The sequence below is a fragment of the Prionailurus bengalensis genome, chromosome B2 (genome assembly GCF_016509475.1).
Source record: "Prionailurus bengalensis isolate Pbe53 chromosome B2, Fcat_Pben_1.1_paternal_pri, whole genome shotgun sequence".
Lineage (NCBI taxonomy): Eukaryota > Metazoa > Chordata > Mammalia > Carnivora > Felidae > Prionailurus > Prionailurus bengalensis.
This window is the reverse complement of record NC_057349.1, coordinates 78,637,190-78,644,713: the sequence shown is the minus strand read 5'-3', so window position 1 is coordinate 78,644,713 and position 7,524 is coordinate 78,637,190. Positions and strand designations below refer to the sequence as shown.

General features: G+C 36.2%; 1 pseudogene; it reads left to right on the top strand.

Annotated features, from left to right (window-relative positions):
* Nucleotides 1-6,165: 6,165 nt before the first annotated feature.
* On the top strand, nt 6,166-6,990 carry LOC122488980 (annotated as a pseudogene).
* The last annotated feature ends 534 nt before the right edge of the window (nt 6,991-7,524 follow it).

Genomic DNA, 7,524 nt, shown 5'->3' with positions numbered 1-7,524 from the left:
TCTTGGGCCAAATCGATCCTGAAAATGGAAAATTAAACAGACCTAGGAGACTTCATGGCCCTCCACTTCTTGTGTTTATTGGCATGATTTCTTCGTGTCTAGGTACAGCTATGTCTACGGAGTAGAAGGCAACAGCAATACCACAATCTTCCTATGCAAGGGTGGCTCCTGGCAAAATCATGAATATGGTATGACTGACCAAACACTCATCATCACCATCTCAATACTCTGCTCTCCATTTTCAGTGTCTTCCCCCAAACAATGTTCAGTTCTTTCCCTCTCCCCACCCCTGCCATCACAATGCCAAGGCACTATTCCCCTGGTGAAAAAAACACTGCCAACCCACCCACATTGCTTCATGCTAGAGATATCTTATAGATGTTCTTTATCAAGTTGAGGAAGTTACCTTCAATTCTTAATTTGCTGAGAGTTTGTCATGATGGATGTTGGATTTTGTCAAAACCCTTTTCTATATCAACTGATATGATCGCATCATTTTCCTTCTTTAGATTGTTGATGTGGTGGATTACTTTGATTTTTGAATGTTGGATTATCTCTTACTTACTTTTTAAAACACAAACATGGAAACAAGCCTCTAGTTAATGGGTATAATTAGTCATAAAAGCCACCCCAACATTTTCTGACCTGAGACAAAGATCAGAAATATTGATTAATACTGTAATTATTTTAATGTAGAAAGGGCATCCAACCATTTGGATTTACAAAAACATAAACTAATATTACTAGACATTATTATAATAATATTTTAATTCTTATCCAAAGTATGAAATTGCTAGCATTCTTCAAATTCTCTCTTTTCACAGACAAAACCAAAGAAAACAGTTTTTTTATTTAAAGCAGGAAATGGTCTCCTTGATGGAGCTACATCACCAACTTGTTATTGAAGACTATCACTTCTAGGATGTTTAAATCTTACTGCATTTCCCACTTAGAAGCATAAACAGGATCAGTATCATATTCTGTTGCTTGCTTCAATGGACATACAGTGCTCGTATCTGGACTTGTTCACAGGATTCAAGTCCCTTCTGCTGAACTAAATTATAATGAAGTACTAATAGAGGAGTCCTGGGAGGTTAACCTTCCCAGGAGTATTGGCATTTTGTTTCTTTATATGTAACACTCACCTGGAAGTTAACTGCCACATTGGGTTTTCGGTCACTGGACAGAAAACCTATAGGTCAGGTCAGCAGAGCTGCAAAGCATTTGGTGTCCCTCTCTAAACACACTATGTGGTTAACTACTTAATTAAACTATGCGTAGGCTTTTCAGAATCCTCAGGGAGCTAAGTTTTAAATTCTATCCTGAGTTTTTAGTTGTAATCAGTGGGAGAAATGTGCTGTAGTGAGCTTAACTCCCATTGCAGAACAACTCATCTTGCAGATGAGCAAACTGAGGCCCAGAGAAATAGCTATGCTCTGTTGTAGCCCTTTATATTTTGCAAAGCATTTCCTCATATTATCTATTTCATCCTCACAATAATCCATTGTGAAGGTATAGCCTCATAATACCATGGATTCCAGCAAGTTGCAATTTATGTTATAAAATCATGACACATTTCTCTCTGCTATTTTCCTTGATTTATACAAGTAATATAACCCGACAGACAACGTAGGAGGACACGGATTTACAGTGGTGGAACATAAATTTGCAATTAAATAGAAAAATTTTAAGAGAGAGCCCAAACTGAGACCAAAGAACACTAGAAACTTCCTATACCTTCCTCAAGATATTCAAAGATGATGGAGAGGATAAAACCAGAAATCATGTTAAGCTGAGCTATGCTGAAGTTAGAGAAAAGGAATTTGGATCAAAACAAGTAAGAAGGTTACCATCCATCCATATCAACATAGGGGAAGCCAGGATAAACGAGAGGGAGGAGCTCTTTGCCATTGGTAAAAAGAGGTTCCCTCCGTTTGTTAGTTTTACTTATGATTTTTTTTTTAATTTTCATCCACTTTCGTCTTTTGCAGAACACTCTCACATATCAAATCTCATTTCAGCCACACAGTAACACAAAATTGACAAAACAGATACTTGCCTTGCTGTTTACAGGTTTTTTACTGCTGTCTTTACAAGTAAGAAACTAAATCCCAGAGAGTTTAAGTGCTTTACTGGAGGTTTTACACAGTTAGTTCAGAAGTGAGCAGGAACTAGGATTCTTAACAGAATGCAAGTCAGAAGAGGTCTTCAAAAGGCAGTACAGCAGATTAAACATGGCACACTGATGCATGCGTAGGACGGTGTCCAGAATTCCACCAAATGACAAGATAGGAATTTAAAAGACTTTAGCCCACAAAAAAAAAAAAAAATGACCAGTTGAAGAGATGCCAGCAGAGAAAAGATTTCAATAAATAGTTAAAAACCAGTAAAAGGATGGAAGTGTGGTTTTGATTCACAAGGAGGAGGAAAGGACAGCTAAGCTGCTACAGAGGAAAATTCTGAAAAGAAATGAGATCGCCTCATATTCAGGACAACAGTAAGTCTGGAACATGGGGCCCAAGTTATCAGAAGAGACCGGAGGGTATGTATGTCAGGGCAGAAAACAAGACATGGTGCCAAATCCACACACAAGCTGGTTTGAATCCCGTATCATTCTCCCACCCAATATAACCAGCCACTATATCCTCCTCTATACTACCACCTATGCTCCACACAGAGTCCAGAGAATTCTTTTCTGAAGATACTGAACCCAAGTTTCAGCGGTCATCACATTATGTGTTGGGGGTTGAGGATAGATAGACATGAAGAAAAATGAAGTAATAAAGTGACATGCCACATTGTGAAGGGTGGGACTCTTTAGTTTCTTTTCCCAGCTCTGTTTCAAAAAATCAGGAACTATGTTTAACCCCCCCAGGCAGGAAATGAAAGAATGTTTCTCTGGAGAAACTGAATAGCCAACAAACAAACAAACACACAAATAAACCCAAAAGCAAACAAACAAAACCCCCAAAGAACAACAAAACCAAATTAAAAAAAAAATCAGATACTGGTAGAGGGAAAAACTGGTGTTAGGTTCCTAGTGTCAAAGCTGACTTTCCCTCTGGCACCCTGCACAATGCTTTCCCCTCACCACACACAACCCAACACACAGAGATCTTCCAATCTCCTTAAGCTCCTTAATTAGAGCTCTCACTTGAAATATAAATGGACAGACTAGGATAACCAGACATTTGAGGAAGGCTTCCAATATGAGAGGAATCAAAACAGGCAGAGGGAATACAGGAAACACTGACAATAGACAGAGAAACGATGAATCCTATTTTCAGAAAAATAAGCAAAGATTTTCAATCCTTGAAACAAGATCAGACTGCCACAAAAAGATATAAAAATGTGTGTTTGGGTTGGGGGTAGGGAATCAGAAAAATATAAACAGTCCCTAGAAATTAAAAACATAACAGCAGGAATGACAAACCTGGGAAATAAGGTGAGGAAGTAAAAAAAAAAAAAAAAAAGAACAAATAGATAAAGGGACAGATAAATGGTAAGAAAAGGTAAGAAAATCAGAGGATCAATTTGAGAGCCCTGTATCTACTGAAGAGGAGTTCTAGAAAGAACAGTGGGGAGGAAAGACATACTTTTCTCATAAGAAAAATTCTCCAAGACTAAGGATTAAATGTATAATTCAATTTAATCTTTAGATTAAAAAGGTCAATCACAATTAAAAAAAAAAACACCAAAGCACATTGCTGTGAAATTTAAAAGTCTCAGCAAGAAAAAGAACATTATTTTAAGTTTCCATAGAGAAAAACAGTTCACACAAAAAGAATTATGAATCAGAATGGCAGCAGATTTCTCAATAGTAATTATGTATGGTAGAAGAAAATGCAGCAACAACTTCATAATTCTGAGAGAAAATAAAATCCTACACTCAAACTATCAGTCAAGTTTGAGCATAAAATAAAGACAATTTCAGATATTCAGACATTTCAGAAATTGAAGAATTTTACTTTCTTCATACTATTTCTTTGGAAGCTGCTGGAGTGCACATTCTAGCAAACCAAGAAAGGAAGCTATTGGAGAAACAAAAACAAAAAACCAACACAGGAATCCATCCCAAAGGAGCTGCAAATGGGATTGAAAAACAAAGCAACACATCTGGATTGGAGTAGAAGGATGAAACACAACAGGAAGAACAGTTTTAAGGGGAAAAGATGAAATCGATTTATTTGTGCATATGGAAAATATTGATAGGTGTGTGTGATAGAGACATTAGAGCATTTGGAGGAAAATTACAATAGGCCCAAAGAAATGAAACAAATGTAGTGATAAGTATTAATTCCAAAAAGACTGTACAAAATAAGAGGCATAACTGTAGTGCATTACCGGGCTTGACAGTGAACAGCATGTCCACCATCATAATACACTTAAGCACAGATGACTGATTCAAGCAAAATTTGTGACACTACCATTTGGGCAGGGCGGAGGAATAGGAGTTGTGGATGTGTGTGTGAGAATAGGCCCTCGTCACTGTGACAAAAAATTAGGAGACGATGTCCAAAACTATTAAATCAAAATTGTGTGACATATGTATCACATTAACAACATGAATGATGAAAATCAAAGGATCATCTCAATTGATGCAGAAAAAGTGCGTGACAAAATCCAACATTAAATTATGATAAAAATTCTCAACCAAGTGGGTATAGAGGAAATGCACCTTAAGATCATAAAGGTCATTTCTGATAAACCACCCCTCATACTCAACATCATACTCAACAGTGAAAAATTGAAAACTGTTCTTCTAAGACCAGGGACAAGGATGCCCATTTTTGCTGCTTATATTCAACATAATATTGAAAGTCCTAACCAGAGCAATTCAGTCAAGAAAAAAAAAAAGGCACCCAAATCGGAAAGAAGTAAAACTGTCACTATTTGCCTCTGACATGATTTTATATACAGAAAATCCTAAAGACTCCACCCAAAAACTGTTAGAACTAATTAAAACACTCAGTGAAGTTACAAGATACAAAATCAATATACAGAAATCTGTTGCATTGTTATACACTAACAATGAACTATCATGAAGAGTAATTAAGTAAACAATCACACTAATAATTGCATCAGAAAATACAAAATATCTAGGAACAAATATAACCAAAGAGGTAAAAGAGCTTTACAATGAAAACTATAAGAAATTGATGAAAGAAACTGAAGAAAATACAAAGGAAAGATATTCTGTGCTCATGGATCAGAAGGATTAATATTGTTTAAATATTTGTACTACCAAAAGCAATCTACAGATTCAATGCAATCTCTATCAAAATTCCAACGGCATTTTTCACAGAAATAGAACAAACAATCCTGAAATCTCTATGGAACCACAAAAGATCCTGAATAGTCAAAGCAACCTTGAGAAAGAAATACACAGCAGGAGGCATCATGCTCCCTGAATTTTGGGGGGGAAATTTTAAGTTTTTATTTTAATTCCAGTTAGTTAACACAGTGTTAAATTAGTTTGGATATACAACATAGTGATTCAATAATTCCATGCTTCCTGATTTCAAACTATACTACAAAGCTATAGAAATCAAAACAGTATGGTACTGGCATGAAAACGGGCACATAGATCAATGCAATAGAATAGAGAGCCCAGAAATAAATATGAATGGTCAATTAATCTATGACAAAGGAGGGAAGAATATACAATGGGGAAAAAGATAGTCTTTTTAATAAATGGTGTTGGAAAAACTGAAAACTTTTCATTGAAAAGAATGAAACTAAAATACTGAGATTACACACAAACATTAATTCAAAGTGAATTAAAAACTTTAAAGTAAGATCTGAAACCAAAAAACTCCTAAAGGAAAACATGGTCAATGGTCTTGGCAATGATTTTTTGGATCTGACTCCAAAAGCAAAAACGAACAAATGAGACTACATCAAACTAAAAAGCTTCTGCACAGCAAAGGAAACCATCAACAAAATAAAAAGGCAACATACCAAATGGGAAAAAATATTTGCAAATCCAATAAGGGATTAATATTCAAACTATGTAAAGAACTCATACAACTCAATGGCAAAATAACAATTTTCATTAAAAAATGAGTAGGGGATATGAATAGATATTTTTCAAAAGAAGATATACAGTGGCCAACAGATACATGAAAAGATGCCCACCAGTCTCTTTTCATGCCTAGTACAGCCATGGCTCATAGTCCCAAAAAGCATCTGAAGCATGTAGCAGCTCCAAAGCATTGGATACTGGATAAACCGACCAATGTGTTTGTCCTTTATCCAACTACTGGTCCCCATAAGCTGAAAGAATGTCTCTCTCCCATCATTTTCCTAAGAAACAGACTTAAGTGTACCCTAATGGAGATGAAGTAAAGAAGATCTGTATGCAGTATTTTATTAAGATTGATGTCCAGGTTCGAACTGATATAACCTACCCTGCTGTTTTTATGGATGGCATCAGCATTGACATAACTGGGAAGAATTTCCATCTGATCTATAATACCAAGGGTCTCTGTTGTTTATCAGATCACACCTGGGGAGGCCTAGTGTAAGTTGTGCAAAGCAAGAAAGATCTTTGTGGGGACAAAAGGAATCCCTCATCTGGTGATCCATCATGATGTTCGTTCCATCCATTATCCTGATCCCCTTATCAAGGTGAATAACACCATTCAGACTGATTTGGAGACTAAAAAGAGTACTGATTTCATCAAGTTTGATACCGATAATCTGTGTATAGTGACTGGAGGTGCTAACCTGGGAAGAATTGGTGTGATCACCAACAGAGAGGGATACTCTGGTTCTCCTGATGTAGTTCATGTGAAAGACATCAATGGCAACAGCTTTGTCACCCAGCTTTTTGTTATTGGCAAAGGCAATAAACCATGAATTTCTCTTCTCCACAGAAAAGATATCTGCCTCACCACTGATGAAGAAAGAAACAACAGACTGGTGGCTAAACAGAGCAGTGGGTAAAATGATCTCTAGGTGATGTGATTGGAAGTCTTTATACTTAATAAAAAATAATAATAAAAAAAATAATACAGCGCCAAAAAAAAAGAAAAGATGCTCAATATCAGTAATCATCAGGGAAATGCAAATCAAAACCACAATGAGATATAGCTTCACACCTGTTAGAATGGCTATTACCAAAAAGACAAATAGCAAGTGTTAGCAAGGATAACAGCACTGCAGTATTATTTACATCAGCCAAGATAATGTGCCCAACAACCTAAGTGTCCATTGATGGATGAATGGATAAAGATATAATACACACACACACAAATAGAATACTACTCAGCCATAAAGAATTAAATCTTGCCATTTTAACAACATGCGTGTACCCTGAAGGAATTATGCTAAGTGAAGTAAATCAGAAGAGAAAGACAATATGATTTCACTTATATGCAGAATCTAAAAACAAACAAATGAACAAATAAGAAAAACAAAACAAAACAAAGCACATAGATACAGAGAACAGAACAGTGGTTGCTAGAAGGGAGGGGAAGCAACAGGTAAGCAAAATGGGTGAAAGGGGTCAAGAGGTACAAA